We start from the raw sequence: 22,470 nt of genomic DNA, 5'->3' as shown, positions 1-22,470 counted from the left end.
TCTACAGTGTCGTATTCAAAGTGGCTGTAACTCTTGTGCTGTCCCTGCCGGAAGAGTTTTTCTCAAGTCTAGGTTCTTCAGTTATTTACTTTGTAGTGTGTTGCAACATCATTGAAGGTTATACTTATTCACTGTAATTTTAACCCATTTGGGGAAAAAAAATCAACATTTGCAGTGCTAGTATATATAGAAAGATGACTGGGTTCAATATGTATATGTAAAAATAACTCTGGAATTTGAAATATAGTAATGACGTAACAGGAGTCTGCATTGTAAGTAATATGCTTGTCACGGTTAATATCCCTACATTTTTGCCTGCCTTAAAGATAACATGCCCTGTGTTTGTGCATAAAGCTCCTTCAGTTGGGTGATCTTGGCCTCAACTTGTTCATGGATGATCCCGGTTGGCTTTTTGTTCAGACACAGCTGTATGTTCCCAGGGCATACTGGGAGTGGCTGCTGCCTTCATGCCCTTACTGTTTTTTTGCTTTTCACACATGGCATGGTACACTGCAATAGATGCTCAAATCCTGCCTGAATTCCCATCCCCAGAGCTGGCCCAAGCCTGCCTGCTTCTGTAGATGACTGCAATCTGCTTCTGGTGTGTGGTGCAGGTCGGTGCACTGCAAGGTCTGCAGCTCTGGCAGCCTGATGATGGTCGGAACCTGCTGGTAAAAGGGAAGGCCTTTGGCTTTCAGGAATTTAGTAAGAAAAGAAAATGTGGGAGATAACTGTCACTTTAAGTGACTAGATTTTTATTTTTTAGTGGAACAGTGCAGTAAATATTCTGTGTGTACCTTAGATGCTGGTATTGGTACTGGTATTATTTCTGTTCTGTGTCATCGCAGACATTGAATATGCAAATAACATTACTGACTGAAAACTAAAATCAAGTTAAGTATAGAACTAAAGCCATCTGGTAGTTTGGCCAGAAAAGTTAGATAATTAGCTGTTCCTGTCAAGGGATTGATTAAAATAGGCCATCTTCATAACAGTGACTAGCTTGTAGGGACTTCCTGAAAGCCACATGGGATAATGATAATAAAAAGAACAAAATTAGAAAAGGAAAAAAAAAAAAAGTTGCTGCTACCACAGCTCATGATGGCTTTTCTATTTTTTTTCCTCTAAGTGAATTAAGCAAGCTTTTAATTTGAGGACTGTTTTTAATTTAGGTACTTTGGAAAGAAGCATGGAGTGAATTTTCTGGTTCTGGCAATGTGGTGCAAGTAGGTTACCTAGGCTGCTGCTAGGCATCCATCGTTCTTTCTGCATCAAGCTCCAGTTTCACTGCTTGCACTCCAATTAACCTGGGAGCACCGTGGGCATAGCTGACCTGCAGAGACCACTCTAAGCTGTGTGACCTGATGAGTCCTGCCCAGGGAATTTGTTCCTTTTTGGGGACTGGCAGCATTAAGAAAGACTAAATGAGGAAAAACAATCAAAACATGATTACTGCACTGTTCTTTCTCAGGTGCTGATAGCTCTATGCAAAGAAGTGTTTAATAGGAATTTTCTTCTGTAAAGACATTCAAATGCAACTGTTCAGCAGATAGAGTATCAAAGCAACTGAAATGTGTAGCAGGAGGAGGATCTGTCAGGCAGATCCAGCCTCCTCCCAGAACTGCTGCAAAGGACTCCATGCTCCCTTTGGCCTCTTCTGCTAGATCTTGTCCTCCTCATCCAGCAGCTAGCAGCAGGGAAACCTCCAAAGACTGAAAAGTGCTTGATGCTGCATGTGATTTCCTTAGTGGATGCACTATGCCAGTATAATAGAGTAATTTCAGTCAGCTTGACCTGAATCTTTTAAGTTGGGTCTTTTTAGGAACACAGTGTTAAAGGCATCTATGCTAAATGGACTAGTAAAAATAAAAGGATAGTGGAATGGCAAAGGGAGGAATGCTCCATCATTGGTGTGATTTAATTAAACATTTTAACTTCAGAAGGATAAAGATCCTGGACCTAAAGGAGATTAATTGAATTTGGCATTGTTTTGATGGTAAATAGTATGGATCACCAAAAACCTATAGTTCTTTCTGACAGTGTTTCTAGTGGTTTACCAGCTTCAGTAAAGAGCTGCTCGTACTGCTTCAGATGGACATTTGTAAGAGTTCCAGTGTGGATGTAAAGTTTTGCTGCAAATGTATTTTTTAAGAAAGTGAGTAAATTGAATGCTAAAATTAAAATGTGGGTAAGATTCAAAAATGCTCTGGCTTTTCTATGCCTGGATTCTCCTAGCAAGAAAATGTGCTTCTAAATTATTTTCATTAAATGAAGCTTTTATGTCCATTTATTCCTTGATTAGGAAGGCAATGATTTGAAAAATTCAAGATATTGAGGTCTCAAGTGTCAGAGATGCCCAGCTTTTAGAAAAGCTAAGTAAACATTTCACTGCAATATGCTCAAAATAAATTGTTGTGAATGTGGATGTACAAATAATTCCAGATCAGTTTAATGGGTCAAGCTTTCATATTATTAGAAGGGTGATAAATGTATGCACATGTGATCAAGTTAATTCAAGTCACCAAATGCATTCTGTACAAAACAGCAGTGTGATGCATCTACTCAGTACTTAGCAAAGGAGTATTTTAAGAAGTGTTGAGCCTGAACACTACTCTAGAAATCTTAATATGAGGAATATTTTCCTGAAGTCCATCCAAAGTGGAGGGTCCAGATTTTATCTTCCATGTGCATGTTGCCATTCATGCTTTAAAGTTCTATCTGCTCACAAGCTGTTTAATGCCCTTCTGCACTCCCTGTCCTGATGGCCACAAATGGAATCATACAACCTGACTTTCCACTGTCCTTTGAGCTCCTCGTATTATTTGCTTACGTTAAAGAAAATGGACTGAGAAGTTGACAAGCAAATTGAAGCAAGAACCAGTATTTCATCCGGTAATGTTATAACTTTAGATTAATCTTGCAAATGAGCAAGTAACTCTCGAAGGTATGAGATAATAGAAAATCAGGCTGAGTGGATGGAGCTGAGCACTCCTAATTCTGACTGCTCTCTTGATAGCAGTTCACTGGGGTTGAATTTAATCTGGTATTAAAATTCAGTTTCTTTTTTTTCTTTTTTAAGAACTGATGTATGTTTTATGGTATGACAGAACTTAAGATTTTTTTTCCCTACATTGTACTTCTCTAATGTGTCAGATGTCTTTGATATCAGCTTTTGATGAGCTGTCTGATTATATGTCCTGTTTTCATCCTGTTCTTTAAGATGGTCAAATTCAGATTTTCTTTTAGATAAGTGCTTGGCCTTTCAGTTGCTTTTGCTTTGTGAAGTCATTAATTACTTCAAGCCAGAGTCTGCAGCTCCAGCTGTGAATATAGATGAATGTTCTTGCAGGGTCAGTACTGTAGCACTGAACCTAAATAAAAGGATTAGCAGGAGTTTGCTTGGAGTAAAAAAATCTTAATTTCACCATAGTAAGTACAAGAGACCATGGAGGGGGTGGGGGGAGAATAAATCTTTACTATTAACATTGTTAATGAATGGTTATTCAGCCCTACATGCCTCTGCCTTTCTGCTTCTATTGCACTTCTCAAATGGGAACAAAGGATGGGATTGAACTAGTTCATGGTAACACTTTAATTCCTTACCTACAAATGTTTTTGTTTTTCTTAAACTAAACCCTATGCTAGTTCTTTCAGTGGTAGACAGACTGCTTATGAAGGAAAATGAATGCTTCATGGTATGTTTCATCATTTCAGACAGTCTTTTGCCTTTATGCAGATAGAGGTGATTGGACTGAGCCTAACAGCCATAACTGTCGAGCTTGTGTTTCGTTGCTCCAGAAGTGTGTGTGTTATTTTCTGCAGCCAATATAATCTGGTTTTAAATTCCTGGCAGAAACAGTGAATGTTTGTTATTCTTCAGCTTCATGCATGGACACCATGTTTTCTTCTCCAAATTGTATGTAGGTTTCTCTGAAAGTAACATCTCCTACTTATTTCCATGGAAAGTACAACAGATAAAAAGAACACAGTAACCTATTTGATAGAGTAAATTCTCAGCTACGAAACACTCTTTTCCAACATAGTTACCATTAGCTATGCATTTTCACCAGTGATGAACAAGAGCCTGCATGCATGCTGTGCTTTTAAAACAAAACAAAACAAAACTGCACCACCAGATGTGACCCACTGTTGCTGTCCCCACTGCTGAGATGCACTACCTATTGCCTCACTGCGCACACATCCACTGTTTGGTCTCCGTCAATGCTCAAAAAACATGGTGGGTGCCAATTTTTCCATACAATGGAAATCAGTTCCATGCTTTTGCTTCATATACACTTACAAGTTAGATGCAGTTTTTTCCAGACTGCCCCTCTGATGCTGTCTGTTGCATTGCAATGACATGTTATGAGTTATTGATGGGAAGGTTCAGTCTCTACTACCATACCACCAACATCCACCTCTGATGTCATAAATAATAAAATAGGAGGCATTACTTTTAGAGCAGCCACTGTACCTTTCTCCAGGCCTGCTGGAGATCAGAGGAGGCTACAAGGGAGCTTCCTCACTCACAAGTTCTTTTCTGTTGGCGGTTGAGGGCTGCTATACTCTTTGTTGACTTTCCCAGCATTTTAGAGCTGCCAGTCTCATACAGCCCTATTATCTAAGTATTCAAAACCATACTTGCATCCAATTCTTTGGGAAGGAAAACAAGTAATTACATCTTACTAATGTGACTGCATTGCTTAAGAAATCAGACAGAAGTCATCTTATTCTAGTAGCTATATCTCAGCTTTGTCACTCACTCTGTGGGGCTGGGGAGGTGACTCTGGTATGTGGGTAGCTAACCCCATTGGAGGCCTGGCTAGAAAAATGCCTTGATGCCTGTCCAGTTTGCCTGCCAGGAGCTAGTGGCATTGTAGCCAAGGAGTGAAGGCTGGTGCATGAACACGATCCTCCATGGTAAGGAGCAGAGGTAGTGCTTTAGCACAAGCTTAGAGCCAAGAACTAGAAAGCATTTTGGATTCTTTTTTGTGCTTTTTGTTTCTTACTTCTACTTCAAAGACATTGCCCTTTTGAGACCTGTTTGTGTCTGTATTTGTGAATAGATATAACTTGCAAAATTATTCCTCTATCTTTGTTTCATCAAAGCCTAATTCTTTTTCTCGGAGAAAAGAATATGGGCAATACTGTGCTGTGCTTCAACAATGGTTTTAATTTGTGACTAAATGAGAATCATTCTAAACTCTGAATGTTCATCTGCTCCTTTTATTTCTCTCCTGTTTTCTTGCTTGCACAAACAGAAATGTGGCTTCAATTTGTCGTCTTCATGATATTGTTGTGGACCACCTTCTGAAACTGCAGGGACCACCAACGGGCTGCAGAGATGGCTGAGAAGCCACAGTCTGCACAGGAATCCATATGACCTTTTGGTTTTTATTATACCCTTGCTCTAGCACCCTACATCAAACTCTTCTGATGGTCTTTTGTTTAAAAATCAGTGTGGCTTTGATTAGTTGCAAATGGCAATGATTTTCTAAAGGTAGATACTACTTGTATTTAGGTAAAATAAGCATATTCCTTCTTAACTTCATTTTAATCTTGGATGGTGTGATTTTTCTGGCTGTACATTCAGGAAGGCAGCCTCTGCTACAGCATGGTATTCTGCTTTTCCTGTGTCCCTTAGTGTCCTCAGTAAAAGAACCTATGTGATTTCCATGAAGTGACTATGTTGGAAGAGAAGCAAGCACATTTCTGTGGAAACAATTGGCAGCATTCATGAGTGTGTTGTCTTCACTTTAATCTGACTAGGTTTCCAAAGACTTAGTATGTTGCAAGGTGAAAATTTTAGACCAAAACCTTTCTAGGTAAAACTGTCAATTCTCCTTTATGGTCTTTTACAGTTGCATTGACTAGTTTGTGCTAACAGGATGTAAAAGTGGATAGAGGGTTGCGATTTTCTTGGAAATGTCACTTAATAGCATGAATGCACATCTTGTAAGTTGTTTTCTAACTAAAACTAACACTAGCAGTTAAAACTTGTTTGTTTTTTTTTTTTTTTGTGTGCCTCATCCTACTAGTTTTCTTCATTAGAAAAAAAAAAATCTATTTTTCCTTGTAAGAGGAACTTCATATTTTTATGCAAGTATACATATATGTGCATCAGATAAGACATTATACATTCTATAGAAAATGAGATGGGTATGTCCATGTGGATTATCTGAACTTCATTTCATAATATGTGAAACAGTGAAAAAGCATTGTAGCCATAGTCCAGATAATAACTTGCTAGCCTTATTTACTGGAGCAGAAGGCTAAGGTATCCATAATTTCTGCTGAGGTACCCATAACTGTATTGAAGTATCAGAACAGAGAATGTTGTTTCATGTGTTGTAGACTGCTAAGAATTGAGTAGAACCTACTGAGTTTTCACCTTGCACCTTCCATTAGGGTAGCTGAATATAGGGAAAACTTGTGTGTGTGAGATAGATACTATTTACTATGAATTTTGCTATTTCTTATAAAATGACACACGTAGGCATGCTTTTATGAAAAATTACTTGTGTTCTAGAAAGTGCATTTTGCCAATGAATTTTATGGTGATGTGCTATCAAACCTGGAAACTGAGAGGTTAATTTGCTACCTACATTACTGCATAATTACTGTTTTAATCAAGCAGATGTATGCAGTATTAGCATTGTGTATTTTTTCCAATTTAGTGTTTCATTTAAAAAGAAGACTGTGGGGATACTGCAGCTTGGATTAGTTATATTGTGTTTTATCAGACTTGTGGTTCTAAAATCACACTATAACTCTGAAGAATGCTTTGTCTGGAATTTTAAAGTGTTCTTTATACCTACATGTTTTAGAAAAATGGAGCTTTCCAACTCAAATTAAAAATAAAGGGTAAATTTTAAGAAAATCCATGTGTTTCGCATTTGGCTTAAATCATTCTTTCTGTGAAATGCAGCCATGATTTGGAAACATTTATTTCTTTTCCTGTGAGAACTGAAAAACTTCTCTGTATACGGTCTGAATTAATATCAACACATGAAGTTGTGGATACAGAACAGTTGCCAAATCATTTAACTGAGTAGGGATAACTGCTTTTCTTTTGGTATAGCTATCTTTGCAAATCATGTTTTTTTTTTTTCCAGTGTTGTTAGTAATTGAATTTTGTATTGTTTTAGCTCTGCCTCAGATGAATGCACCACTGTTTTGTTTTTTAAAAATAAAAAGACTAGAAAAAGAACAAAATAATCCTTACAAGTGCAGTATGAGACTGAACTCTGAAGTGTGACTCTACTGTTTGCTGTGGAATTAGACTTCTGTATCATGTAACTTGCTTGCATTTCTTTTTAATCATTTAGGAACTCTCCAGATCTTTTTTTTTTTGTGATTGCTGAAGCATTTTCCTAGCACAGCAGTAATGATTGATGAACACACTTCAGGTAGGAAACCAGATATATTCCATTTGGTACAGTTGTTCATTAACTTTCTTCACATTGTTTTGGTTAAGTTTCAATAGTAGCAGTCTTCAACATTACAGCATCAAAACTTACTGAATATAAAATATAAATAATCTCTTGTCCACATGAATGTTTGCATATGTCTCTCTGTAAATCATCACAAACAGGTTTTTGGTTTTCCTCCCAGGTTTGGTAATTCTGACAACAGATGACGTTACATGTTAAATTGGGTTTTAATGATTGAAAGATTATTATAAAATACGGTCTGTCACTACTAATTCTCCCATTGACCCACTTGCTCCTTCAGGAATTAGTTCCATCTACTTTAACTTATACCAGATTGGAACATCTATTCCAGAAGACTTTACTTCTCTTAAGCCACACTTTCTCTGCTGAAAAATACAATTTTGAGGTTGACCCCTTACTAAAGTTTTTTTACCAGCTAGTCTGCTCATAGTTTTCTAAAAATATCACCGTAAAGAGGAAAGCAAAATTTTTTTTTTGCATATTTGTAGTGAATTCCAGTCTGTTCCACTGGGGAGATACTGGATCCAGGAAATTGTTTTCTACTGTCCCTTGTGATTCAGCTTTAGTCATTCAGATTTTGCACAAAGATCTGTAGTGGTCATGACTAGTCTGATGAAGGTTTCTGCTCTTTCTTCCCATGTCTCAACTTTAAAATAGAGACTTCTTCAATTTTTTTCTAAACAAATCCTTTTCTGTGAAAGATCTGTTCCCATTAAAACATCCAAGAATGTGACATAAAGTAAAAAGGTGTGTGCTAGTACTGATTTTTAGCATAAAGCTGCAAACTCTTTTTCTCAGTCTTGCCATGTACAAGAGTGATGTGATGTTGATAAACTGTAAGATTACCAGTAATACATAATTATCCTCTCTAATTGATTAGAGTTGTGGGTACAAATGAGCCGGCTGCTGTTATAGTCTTTATTCTTGCCACTGTATAAAAGTATTTCCTTCATTTACTTTTGAATTTAATTTTGTGTTAGTAGTCACAACTATAGGCCTGAATATGAGGGCAATTTCTGAATATCTTGAGTGGCTTTAGTACCTGTTCTTTGAGGCTGTGACAATCCAGGGAATAATAGTCAAGTTGTTGATACTTTTGGTAATTAACCCAAGCTCTTTAAAGCCTACCCAAAGGCAAGCAAGTAATGTTGGTTTTGATTCAATTCTTGCTCTGTCACAGTCTTCCAGGGAAGCCTAGGGTAAACTCTTCACTCCCCACATCAGTGGGAGGTAAGTGCCTGAACACCTATGTGCTTGCATTTCTAATGAAGAGAACTAGTAGGATGAGGAGCAAAAAAGTACTCTGGGCAGAACTCATGTGCCCAGGGGTGCACTGAGCTTTCTGTCCATATGGGCCTTGTTATGCTGGTAGCATAGAGCTGCTGGGAAGCTGATGCTTACAGCTGCCAACATACATTTCAGATGAAGCAAAAGAATGGTCTCTGAGTACATACATGGCTCTTACTTCTGGTCTCCAGTTGGCCTCTTTTTTTTCTTCCTTTGCAAGAGTATTGTGAAGATACGCATGGCAAAGACTGCACTGTGTCCATGTGGGAGCCAGATGTCTGCCTTGCCTTCAGATAAGGGTACAAAATATACAAATGGATGACCTTGGGGTATACTTTGTTCTGCAACTACTCTGGGTCATAAGAACATGAACACAGCAAACACATCAAAAGTCAGTATTGGCTAGATTGAGGATCCAGTTTAAATCTAAACCCTTAGTAAGGCATAGCAGATTGCTGTCCTAGAGAGTGGCTGGTAGCTGATACCTGGAGAGAAGGGTGGAAAACCAACATGTGCTTGCTTCCCATCTCAACCGCTCGTAATCTGCAGATGAAGGACCTGTGTCAGTGGTGGCCTCTTTGTTGAGTAGCCTTGGGTATACTTTCCCCCTTCCATGAATTTTTTTTTGCTACATTTTCATCCCAGATTTCTGGGCTTTGTGATTTTGTGCAATTCAGAATTCCCCAACTGAATGCAATGCGGGGAGGGAGCCCTCCGGGAGCCCTCCCTGTCTGTGTCTTCAACCTCCTGCTTGCTGATGTCACTTAATCTGGGGACTAGGAAAATATGCCAGGAAAATCAGGAGTTGCACTATGCCCTTTCTGCTGTAGTGGGACAATGGAAATGGAGGATGGCTCCTAAGTTTTAAAGAAAGTATCTTTTTAAAGAGTTACAAAGGGAAATGAAACTGAAGGGCTTCTGTGACTGATTACTGTCACTTTCAAAATATATAGATTTGAAGCAGCTTCTCACACATGCCTTGCTTTTCTCTTTGAACTCATTTTGCATGCTTTTAATATCTATTTTTTTAGATGATGATGAATAATTTGGACTTCATTTTGTTCTACTCCTCTGAATTTCAGAAATAAAAGAAGGTGTTCAGTCTGCCAAGCTGTGAGGCAGTTACCCTGGCAGTTTTTTCCTGATAGAATTCGAGGTTGTGTGGAAGAAACTAAGTTGAAATATCATGGGGACATGCACTCTATGAGCTGAGCCTCCCAGCAACGCGTTAAAACATAGAACTATTAATCAGAATATATTTATATATATCCTTTTATTTATATATATATCATTTAAAACATTGTTGTTAGCTTCACAGAAATTTAGGTGGGTTAAAAGAAAATAATTATTCCATAGTCTCTTTGCTGCAGAATCACTGTGTTGAAGACCTGACTCCATCTGTTTCAACTACTATATCAAGGCTATAAAAGGAAGTGTGAATATTGTATAAGTTTACCTGACTTGGTTAGATGGTGTGTCACAAAAATATACTGTGCAGTATATATAATATTAACTACTGCAGTAGAACTGTCAAACTGGATAAGGCTGCAGCTTCTGTGCTGAAGATGATTCTCTTTGGGGAAGAAAAAAAACACAGATGTGTTAAGTATTGAATACAGATCACTGTAGTTTTAAGAGTAAAGGCTTTTAAAATTATGGAGAAGCAGACAGAAGCAACAAACAACTTTTAGCTAAAACCTTAAAGCTAGTTGAAGGCTAATAATTTAATTATATGGATTCTCCTTGTTGGCAGAGAATATTCTGGAGAAAAAGATATTGCAGCTGGGTAAAAGTTGAGTTTATTTTTGCTCTCAATTTTTTGGTTTTCTTCTAAATGCAGTGAAGGTCGTGGACTTGCATTTGATCCTGATTATACAGCCAACTTAATATTGTACATACATTTTCATCCAGTCTGCCCTTGGTTTTTCTTTCTGTGCCTATATTTGGGGAAGAAAATAAGACAGCTCTTACAAAGGGTCACCTTACTGTCCAAAGCTTTCAGCTGAATCCTTGTAAGATGGAAAGCAAGTTAGGTGCAGCATATCAGTTAAGGCTTTTTCAGTTGAAGACAACTCCCCTGCCTATGTTCTGATGGCTTATGGAAAAGCACACAAAAGGTTGCTAAGACATCTTTCTCACTTAAAGAAAACAACTGGACACCTTGTTCCTCAAGTCCCCAGAAAATGGGCAGAAGTTTGCCTTTGAATCTCTTCTGGGAAGCTACTGGACCCTGAATTTGCCTGTGGCAAGACCAGCTGCTTAATGGAGAGCAAACAGAAGAAACCTCAAATGACAGGCCTTGCAAGACTGAACTGTGGATGGAGCGATTGCTTACTGTTTTAAGTATTCAAAAAGGCAGGATGGAAAGAAAGATAGCAAATTCTCGGTTGTGCTTGCCTATGCAGGAAGGAGTGTGTGAGAATGTTTGGAAGAGTAGAAGGTGAGCTGGCCAATTTGATTAGACTGGAGAGAATAAGGTTTATCCACAGATCATCTGGATGCATGTGAATATAAGGAGGGAGGTTGTTTCTTGACAGAAATTTGTACAGAACTGAAAAAACAGAGCAGAGGTGTTTTATTTTATTTTTCCTTTTGTAACAGGATATAACTGACTGTAAACTTTGGCAGGACTTTAATATCTGAATGGCTGTTGAAACTCTGTTTGTGTTTTTGTAAAACTGATTCTAGAACAGGGATAAATGAGAAACTTTTTTATTCTCCTTCATATTAATATGATGAAACAGTAAGTTTTATATTTGTCCAGAAAGAGGTCAAAGCAAGCAACAAATTGAGTATAGGAGAGCCAAACAAGGATAAGTAATGAGCCAGTTTCTCAAACTGGCAATGGCATACTAGGAGTTTAGAGAAAGTACACTTTCAAACTTCCTTTATTATTATAACCTCTTGAACAGAATAATCCAGTCCAAACAGCTATAAATGCTTTCCAATAGAGAAGTTTATGACCTAGTTTCAGACTGAAATGCTCACAGTATCACAGTGTGTGGAAGGAACTTAAAAGAAGATACTAGTGGCAATGCGTCTGGAGCAACTCTGTGTATTTAGGCATTCTTGCCCTTTGCAAATACTTGCTAAGTGGAGTCAACTTCCAAAGTGTGGGTTTTTTTTTCTTCTGCGGGAGACTTCATAATTTAAATGCCTGGGTTGGCATGTAGAGTTTTCATAGGATGTCTGATTTTTTTATTTTTTTTTTAAAACATAACACTATTTGGAAAAATAATCGTTCTACCAGTTACTTTGACAGGAATTCAGCAATTACGGAATGCCTCTCTACATCCTGTGGTCCTCTGGAGCAGTGAAGCAGGAAAAGGTGGATTTCGTCTGACGATTCTTCTTTAGTGAGATGGGAAAAGCTTTGATTAGGCTTCACTTGATCCATGACTGTTCTGCAAAGGAGTTCAAGGGAATGTGCTGAGGGGATGTGCACAAAAAACACTGAACCTGTGATTTGAACAGCAACTTGTTTTAAATTGGAGAAGTGTTTCTTCACTTCTGTATGCCCTTGTGGTAGGCATTGGAACAAACCAGATTTTGATAAAGATGGCCTGGGGAGAGGCTGGCCGAACTGGTGGTTCTGTGATGGAGAGGAAGTAAGGCGGCAGTGAACCACATGAGCTGTTCCAAGTTGGAGGATTTTGATAGTGCTCCCTTTTCCTATGACTCACTGGTATCTCTGAAAGCAAGGGAGCTACGCTGATCAACACTATATACCCATTTCTTCTGCTCACTCAGGCAAGCTGGAGTGATCTTGAGAACATAGATCATTTATGTCTCAGCCAAGGAGCATTTCTGCATGCTGCTAAAATACATTAAATAATATTCGGTTTGCATAGCAAGAGCTCTAGTTAAAATTCCTACAGTGTTTCAGTTATTCTTTTATTATTCCAGTTGCTTATAACTTCCTGAAATGTTCATGTCTCAAGTTGAAATTTTCCAGACTTGATCTTTGCCTGACAGTGACCTTTCTTCCCTTTTCTCCTTTGTTTCTCTATTCTCTGAGGTATTAAGTGAATATGGCTTGGAAGCTTCATTTTTTAATGAGAAGAAAATAGTAGAAAAATATGTTTCAGTTATTACTTTAAGATGCTGAGACTGTGAATAGCTCAAGTGGTACAGCTGTTTGAGAAATGGTGGTGAAAATCCTCAGAAGTGCTCCTTAAATCTTACCAGAATCAGTAAGAGATGGGCACTCAAAAGGGCTATCAACTTTAAGTCTTCAAATTTAAGGTTTTTTTTCCCCATTGTGCACAAGCACTATGCTCCTTCATAATAATCACATGCCATTAATTTGGCTTGATTGGTGAGTTGGTTGTTTGAGTCAAATGAAGGAGTTATCCTTGATGAAAGAGCAGATCTATTTTTCTCTGTTTGCCACAATTCTGGTGGCACAGAGCTCATAATTTGGGACTGGAATAGTTCAGCTAGCGAGCACTGTGCTGGGACCTGCTGCCCTTGGGACACTCCTTCTGCTCTAGCCAGGGCTCAGTTCTAGCTGAAAATGTGGAATTTCTCAGAAATCATTCAGAATCTGTTCAGAAATTGTTCTGAACAGAAAACTGTTAAAAACAAATCTGGAGTTTTAAATAAAATTTCTACCTGGCTCTTCTCAAGATAAAGTCTGAAGTAGTTTAGAGCAGAACCTTAGAGGAGGGGATTTATCTTTCAGATAGAAGGAACTGAAATAAATTGAGGTGCGTTTATTTAAATTTAAGTGCTGCTTACACAAATTCTTAAGTAGACATTTTAAGACTGCTGATGGTGATTGTGCTGATGAACAGTAATTTGTGTTTTTTCTTAACTCAAAGATGTATTTCAAGGAAGAAAAAGTAATGTATCTTCCTGCTGACTTGCACACAGCCAGTCTTTCCCTGTAAGATTAGGATGTTTGCAGAGGATGGCCACTGTGTTGTTTGTATAAAGCATTTTAAGAAACTTCTAATTTCTGGAACTGGCTTCTGATCACTTCTTTTCCATGGGACAACCACTTAAAATGCATTCATGAATCATCTTTGTTCTTATTGTTAAATGGACGTGTCTTCTTCCTATTGGCTAATGCAAATGTATGCCTCTGAAGGCTTCAGGGCAGCAGAACACAGAGGATGAACAGTGAACTGCAAGCAGATATGATGGAGGTTTCTCAAATGCTCCCCTGCCCTTAAACACATGTGAATATCCCAACTCTGAGCCTTCTATGCAATATCACAACTTAGTGTTCTGTTAGAGGACTGTAGAAACTTCACTGCCAGTCATAAACCTACTTTGATTATCTGCAAGATTGCCCCTTCCAGGATTCTGAGAGCTGCTCCATCACTCCTTCAGCAGCACTTCCAGAGAATGTGCCATGGGCATCATATTTTTACCCAAGCTGAACTTTTCATATCAGTGGAGACAACTTGCTTCTTTTTTTTTGTTAGTAGTATTATGCATATGGTTATCTTAATTTATATAGGTCTTATTTTCATTTTCATCACCATGTCTTTATGCACAGCTCCATGTCATTCTGATTGCTCTATTTTTTTTTTTTTAGTTTCTTATTTATTTTTCTGCTATTTCAGAAACTGGTCTCTGAATTGCTTTCCGAAAATAATTATCCCTAGACAATACCTTTTCTGTTTTTATAGAATTGCTGCTGGTGGCTCAATGGCTTTAAATTCTTGACAGTGGTGAAAGCAGTTTTGAGCTACAAGATCAGGCTGGATCACTTCCTGCATGCTCTATCAGGTAGAATAGTAACTTACCCAAATTAAAAAGAGGCTTTTGTTGAATGCTGAGGCAGTTTGTTTCAGGGTTCTTTGATTGTTTGCAGGTGATATAACAGAAGCTTAAGAGAGGGCTCTTCTGGCCTGAAGGAAAAAACCCTCTTGTTTTATAATGAATTCCTACTCTTTGTGTCTGACTTCTGTGGTTTCCTGGCAGTTAATTCTTTACAAAAACTTGAGCAGTCTGATGTGGTTAAGAAGGATACCAGTACTTTGTTATCTTTACATGACCATGTTAACATGTACGTTTTTTTTTGTAAAGGATAGAAAGTCAAAAAATGAGAAGTCTTGAAGTACTAGAGACAAAAGGGTGGCAGAATTCTGGTAAAGTGTTAAAGAAAAATGTGGGCAGACTGACCTATTTGCTGTTCATTCTCAGCAATACCAAATTCTGTATTGTTCAGATGAATGATCAGTGCATTTATATAAGCTTTTTCTCAGCTGTGTTGCCATAATACCAGCACTTCATCCATTGAACAAGTATGGCTGCAGAATTTAAGATGAGAAATATGGAAGTCCAATCACAACCACTTCTGAAAATAATCAAAACCTATCTGCTACATCACAGGGTGAAACAGCTATCTCAAAGTGGCATTGATCTGTCATAAAAAGCAGTTTGATACTACAGCATCAAAGAAAGCTGCTCTTTGTTGCCACTTTACGTTTCTAGGACAGGCTGTTTTCTTTAAATCTTAGCCACCAGACTTTGGACCAACCAAAACTGCTTGGAAGACAAATAACTTTTTTTTCTTGTGACTTCTGGCATTGAAGCTTCTGGTTTAGGTTTGTCCTCTTCCATGCTGTCTGGGCTTGTACTTTCAGTTAAATTCATGTAAAGCTTTTGAAAGATAAGCATCTGTTTCCATCACAGATCCTGAAGAGAGGACTCAGTTATTGGGAGTATTCAGGAACATGATATTTTGAAATTTCTGGCCTGACATGTCTCAATTGTACACTTAGTTATGTTTTTCCAGGGTTACAGCTAGACTTCAGTTCATTTTGTCAGCTGTAGAATATTTGGGGTGGATTACAAACAGGAACGTGGAACTAATTTTATCGTGTTGATTTTATGTTCGGTGACTTCTGCACTGGTCTTTAATCTGTCATCTTCACTCTATCTATAGGCTCAAGTATTCTGACATCCAGAATGGGCCCTGGTGTTAGAGACTTCAGTAACAAAAGTCTTTTTTGTCTTGGAGCATTTGAAAACTGACAGGCTATCCTTTAAACTGTTCGATCAAATTTAACAGGATTGATGGTCTTATCTCATTTTTTCTCACAGTTTTTTACACATTATTAAGCAGTATATGGTGATGAGTACTTCAGAAAAGTCAGCTTAACTTGTGAAATGCCAGTCTGCTAATAACATCCTTTGTCACTTCCCCAGCCCCCATGTACCTCCTCTTACAGACATGCTCTAGGAGTTAATAAAAAACACACCAGACAGAAAACCCAGTGTAGGCAAAAAAAAAAAAAAAAATCTCCCTGAGAGAGCTGTAGCAACTCCCACGCAATAAATTCACAGCTGAATGAACACTGCTGCTGTTTTGCCTAGGCAGGGATCAGAATTGCTTTTTTTTTTTTTTGGTGTCAGGCTGAATATGCCCCTAGTGCCTGACCTCCCTCCCCACCTTCCCAGGCCCCACAAAAGTGACTAATCCTCCTGGCTCCAGTTGCCTCCTCTGGCAAAACACGTCAGCCCTTAACTTGTAAGGCGTCCCATTGCACAGATGTCCTGGGGATGGCGGCCCTCTCCCCATCCCTGTGCTACGTGGGTTGGCTGCCTCTTCTATGCATGTTTGGGAGTGACTGATCCTGGGAGCGTTAGTTTATTAACTGAAAATTAAACTGGACTGGATAGATGAAATTTGTTTTAAGACACAACTTAGATTATTTTTATTCTTTATTTATGAATCACAATTAGCATGTAGGCTTTCTTGCGAGAAGTTGAGCTAAGTTAATAGCTTTTTGTAAGGAAGCGAAGAAGGTGGTGGCTTATCACTGCAAGGAAGCTGAAGGCTGCCTTGGGAAATGCACCCTTGTGTATTGCTGCCCTGGGTGAACTGATTAGGAGAGCTGAGCCCCTGGTGCTGATATGTGTTGTAGTTTGTTGGCATAGAATCATAGAATATCCTGAGTGGGAAAGTACCTGTAAGGATAATCAAGTCCAACTTCTGGCTCTACACAGGACCACCCAAAATTCAAACCTTGCATCTGAGAGCATTGTTAAAACACTTCTGGGATTCTGGTAGTTTGGGGCCATGACCTGTGCCCTGAGGAGCATGTTCCAGAGCCTGACCACCCTCTAGTCAAGAACCTGTCCTTAACATCCAGCATGACCCTCGCCTGATGCAGCTCCATGCTGTTCCCTTGGGTCTGGTCACTGTCACCAGGGAGACCAGTGTCTGACCCTCCACATCGTCTTTAGAAAGCTGTAGGCTGTCATGAGGCCTCTCCTCACTCCCCTCTTCTCTGGGCTGAACAAGCCAAGGGACCTCAGTTGCTCCTTGTATGTCTTGTCCTCTAGATTCTTCACCATCTTTGGAGCCCTCCTTTGGACACTCTAATAGTTTTACGTCCTTCTTATATTGTGGTGCCCAAAACTGCATACAGTAGTCGAGGAGTGAACTGAAAATGTTCAGCATCTCCATTAAAAGGTGATGACCTGGCTGTAGCCATCAGCTGAGGAAGACAGAGCAGTGCTCCACACTGGGATGTCTTCAGGTAGAGACAAACTAGTGAAACGGTAGACCTGTGGAAACCAACATTCTGGAAACCAAGAAGTGAGAATTTACCACAGTCAAAGGGGGATGGAGCAGGAATACGATCTTGTTAGCAGGTTCATGTTGCTGTTTTCCAATGGAGGTTATGCCTACTTTGCTGACACCGGTGCACGTTGCTGTCTAGGGAGAGAGACTGCCCATGACAGAAGGGTCACAGTAAGAGACTTCCTCACTCAATTCAATCTCCCTGCTGACCACCCTTGGGGAGCAGATTACAAGTGGGGGAAGTGATGTTGGTGGCAGTGCTGTAGCTCTGTAGGTACAGCCATGCCAGAGATTAGGCCTGCTTCAAGCTGTCTCTTTCATGGCCATACCCTTCCTCTGATCCCAATCATTAAAAGATAAGGTTTCTTGAAATATCAGCAATTATTTGACCCCCCCCCCCCCGGCTGGGGCAAACCACTTAGCATACAGATGTGGGAACACTTGAATAGGTTTTCAGTGGGAAAGAAATGCTGAGCTTCTAAGGTGTATAATTTATACAGAAGAATAATCTTTCACCTGCAGAGTGCTAGTAAATGCTGCTTTTGTACCATGGTCAAGGGCATGCACCGATAAGCTGGAAGAAAGGAATGTGGTGACAGTAGTTGTTTCTTCTGAGGGGAAAAAAAAAACAGAATAAAAATAAGAATATGATTCAGAGAGGAAGAGTCCTAGCTTCTCAGTTTCCTTAATGTGCACTTGGTTTAAGACTTTCTTTTTTTTTTCTTTGAGGACAGTGTTGCAGGTTTTGAGCTATGTACTTTTCAAAAATTGAGTATGGGTGTTTTGTTATTTAGAGGTGATAACCTGCCACTCTGGTATATGTTCTGTTGTCTGTTCTTGCTGAATTCCTGGCAAAGCAAAAAGGAAACGGTAGGCTTTCTGTATCTTGAAGAAACTTCAATAAAGCCTATGTCAGAAGGGAAAAGCTCAGTACTTATTCCCCCAAGGTCTACTGGAAATACCCAAATAGCAGGCACAATTGAGGGTTTTTGATTCACATGCTGTGCTTCCTGAGGGAAGAGTGTAAAAGTAACCAAATTAATGAGATTTTTGATACTTTGGTCACTGGAAATGCTTTGGAAAGGAGTGCGTAAAAGTACCATGCATAGTTTCGTTTGGAGCCAAGTTTTCCTCAGCTTGATTGATTTTTATTGGCAAATATAGCATTTCAGTACAGATGTGTGCTGTAACTTTTTGTCCCTGTAAGAAAAACAGCCAGACTCTGGGTCCTGTATGTGAAACCAGCTCCTGGACTTGTGGGCATAAGTCCTTCCCATAGTGCTGTTCTCCTCAGTGGAGCTGGGAATTCGCTTGATTTTATGTTCCAGGTAGGAAGCTAGATCTGGATCTCTGCCAATGAGCTGCAAACCTGCATGCTGAACCTCTGTGAGGTTAGAGCAGTTGTGCGACTTGCTTATTAAGGAAAAGCCTGATAATTTTGGACTCATTTTGAATAGCTCTCATGTTCTAGGCAGGCCTTTCTGTTTTCACTATTTTGTCTGTTCTTACTGAAACATCCCACTAAAACTGGCATAAAATATTCTTGTCTTTTTTAAGATTGTTCATAAGGAAAGCCATAATGTTGACACAGAGTACAAAGATACGCTCTTCTGTTCATTCATAGGACAAAATCTAGGCTGGATCAGCTTATTTGTATGTTCTCTACATTAAGGCGGCAGTGAAGTAATTCAGATTATCATATGCAATTCTCTTGAATCTTAATCAAATGGAGATGAAATTTCCAATACAAGTGACGATAAAATGTACCTGGAAATGATGTGGAATACCACTAAAACGCATGACAATACCTCTTTTTGTGGTTGTATTATTTTTGTGAGTTAACATGCAAAGAAACATTTTCCTCTTAGAAAAGAGTTTTTCGCTAAGTTCTTTTTCAAATGCACAGAGATATAAGAGATGTTTCTACTGATTTTTCTGAACTAGGTTCAAAGTTTTGCTTATACAACTGAGGGGAGGCTCTGGTCTATAGTTATGCATAAAGTATGCATAAGGTTTCAGTACTCAACAACTATTTTAAATACACTTCATTTTTATCTGCAAATCCTCCTACTTAATTTACTTCAAGTTTTAAAGCAGCTGTGGTTGCCTTCTCTTGCCTGCAGCTGTTCCCTGTTTCTTGAAACTTGGACTGATGGAAGCAGTTGGTCTAGACATTGTTCATTTACTTTGAGGGGAACTTGCTCACTGTTCTTTTGGTGCTAAGCATAGATGTGAATGGACACATACCTCCAGCATGTGGTATGTATGTTTAGAGCAGACTTCGTTGTGTGTTTTGGTCTACTAAGCCAAGCAGAAGAACAGGGCTATTTTTGCAGGAAGATCTCACCACTCACCAAATGCAATTAAATAAAGCTCCGATTCCACTAACGCTTTTCATCTGGCTGCCTGGGCAGATAGCTCTGCTCTGAAGCCAAAGAATGTATGCACTGGACTGCAGCAGTTTACCTTTTTTAAAACTTCAAATTCCCCATTTTAATTTTACAAGTAGACTGAAACTTTAATGCTTGTGCTAGACAGAATCATCTCCCCATCTCATTTTCTGACATGGATTCTGGAACCAAAGAGAAACAGATACCGGTCTCTGAAATCACCTCATAAACTAGGAGGCTGTGATTCTCTGAGGATGCTGATATGGAACCATGCTTTTTGTGAGCTTGCGCCGAAGGGATGGAAGGGTACAAGGAATCTAAAACCAAACAAGTCGATCTTTTTGAGAAGCAAATGTTTATTGAAACTGGATTTAATTTAGGTGCCATACTAGGGGGAAAACTGTAGTGGTATTTAGGCATAACACTGACTTGAGCCCGATGCTGTGTATCTTCCCTTAGATCTGTAAGACTGCTCTGGATATGCAGTGTATTGCTGCAGCCAAGGTCAGATGCAGGTCATGGGTGTGTGTATGTATGTGCAGACTATCTATAGCAGTATATATCAAAAGCATCTGCAAGCTGCAGCTCTCTGCCAGTATCACTCCAATGATTTGAAACACCACTAGGCTTAAAAAGAAAACACATTTTCTCATGGCGTTGACTGTTCAAGGGTGTAATGGATATTCTGAACTGTAACAGGAAAGCATATGTAGTAATTAAAACACAGAGCACGAGAATTACTCAAATTTGGCAAAAATGCTTGAGAAAATATCTGCTTTAGCTGTAGATATAAATGGAGCACTTGCCAAAATTACTTTCAAAGGCTTTAATTACATCTGTTTTAGTTTAGCTTGTAAAACACAGGATACTGTATTTTTAATATAAACGTAATTCGTGGCCAATCTGTGGATTGCAGTGTTCCAGTAGGAACGATGTATTTGGAGTGAGATAATTGAAAACTTCCATTGTGATATGCTGACTGCTTTCTGGCAGGGCATGCTGTCCAGAATCACAGGTTCTTAGTGTGTGTATATATACAACTGGTGGGGGAAAATAAAACACACGCACACACAAATCACAAAACAACAGCAACAAACTAGCAAGAAAAAACTCTCCTTTGATTTTAAAGGAAGTGTGTAGTTATACAACAAGCTGCTTATACTTTCAGATATGTAACCTACTCATCAAAAGCAAATATTTTTTCCATAGTCTTTTTTTTTTTTCTAAAATACACCCGGTAAGACTGAGTTGTGGTGCTTCTCCAAGCATTCTAAAGCTGACCACTTGCAAATGAGAAAAATAAAGTGCTTGAGCTTTTCAGTGTTTTTTTTCTCTAGTTAAATTTTCCACGTAAGGAACAGACCTCAAATGTGTGTGCGGGTTCGTTGCCAAATTATGTACCTCTTGGTAGCTGTAGTGATGGCACATCAGTAGTGAGTGACTAAAATGCTACGATGTGAAGGCAAGGTCCAAGGAAAAGACTGGCAGTTCAGCAAATCTGTCTGCTCAGAGGCAGGATTTTAAGAGTGTCATTTGAAAAACTGGAGCCACTGTACAAACCAGCAAGTTTGACTGATCCAGATCAGAACAATTTTGGAAGAATATCCAGATGAATTTTGAAGACTATTGGCCACTGTATTGCATGTGTTGTGAAATAAGTGAGTTGGGCAAGAGAAGCAAGAAGAAAAGGTAATCTGTCCTCCTGCTCAGAAGGGCAGAGGAAGAGGAACCAGGAACTACTGCTCAGCAAGCTCCAGTTTAGTCCTCATGTCAACACTTACACCACTAAGTTAATATAAAAATAGAAACTCTGTGTTTCTGAATAACAGAGTCATGAGTTAGAAACTGTGTCTGGACAACGGAACTGGAGATCTTAAATAGTTCAGTTACGAAGATGCAGAGCTCGGGCCGGAAAACTTGGAAGCTCTTCTTTTTGTCAAAATCATAATGTTGATTGTAGGAGGAAGCTACAGTTCATATAACGTGGCTTGTTTTTGGAGGAGTAGTGTATGGTTGGTTTCTTTTTGTTTGTTTGTTTTTTTGATATCTTACTTAAAATATCATTTTAATTGACTAGTCTATGAGTTGGCACATTGACTGAAATTGAAAACTGGCAAATAATAAATTATTATTATGAAAAAAAATCCAGGCCTCCATGTGCTCAGCTGCGTGCTCTAGTCCTGCCACGGAAGCAAGGAAGAAAAAATTCAAAGGCTACAGGAAACAGAGGAGAGCAAGTTACTCCAAAATTTAGCTGAAACTACAGACCTGCAGACACTACTGGGACTTCAGAGAAGTCTCTGGTTTTGACCTTGATGTGTATTTTTCAGAAAAGACATTACTCCTAAATCTTAATTTCCTTCCGTTAAGCCCTTTAGGAAAAGCAAATGTATAAATATATATTTATATATACTAAAATGAACTACTGTAATATGAAGACATCTTGCAGCTGGTTGACTCCATGTGATGCTGAAGTTAGTGTCCTTGTGCTAGCCAGTCAGTTGTGATGTCCTGGCTTGATGAGGATCAAAGTAATAAAAGCAGGTAAATGCTCTGAACAGCTGGTGCCTTCAAAAAAAGGGAAGAGATCAGGAGACTTAAAAGTAATAGAGGATGTAGAAAAAAATGTGTTGAAGTGAATGGGATGTCTCAAGACATGTATACTTTTGAACATGCAGTGTGTGGTCGAATGCCTTTAAATAGGCAAATATCTTGCTAAAAATATTGTTCCTACCCAACCATTGTTATTCTTACCGCAGTGATCTGTGCAAATTTAAGATCAGGGTCCTCTTTC

The 22,470-nt window shown here is 38.9% G+C and overlaps 1 long non-coding RNA gene across 3 annotated transcripts in view; it reads left to right on the top strand.

Annotated features, from left to right (window-relative positions):
- Window positions 1-22,470, top strand: part of LOC110394037 — a 253,077-nt gene that overhangs the window by 68,056 nt on the left and 162,551 nt on the right. For 2 of the 3 annotated variants that reach the window (XR_002435348.1, XR_002435344.1), the window contains exon 2: window positions 7,329-7,409. The exons of the other annotated variant lie outside the window; for it this stretch is intronic. This is a non-coding gene — a long non-coding RNA (uncharacterized LOC110394037). The remainder of the gene's footprint in view (window positions 1-7,328; window positions 7,410-22,470) is intronic. 3 annotated transcript variants of the gene reach the window in all.

Source organism: Numida meleagris, chromosome 2 (genome assembly GCF_002078875.1).
Source record: "Numida meleagris isolate 19003 breed g44 Domestic line chromosome 2, NumMel1.0, whole genome shotgun sequence".
NCBI classification, from domain to species: Eukaryota; Metazoa; Chordata; class Aves; order Galliformes; family Numididae; genus Numida; species Numida meleagris.
Note: the sequence above shows the minus strand (reverse complement) of the source record. Positions and strands in the feature narration are given on the sequence as shown.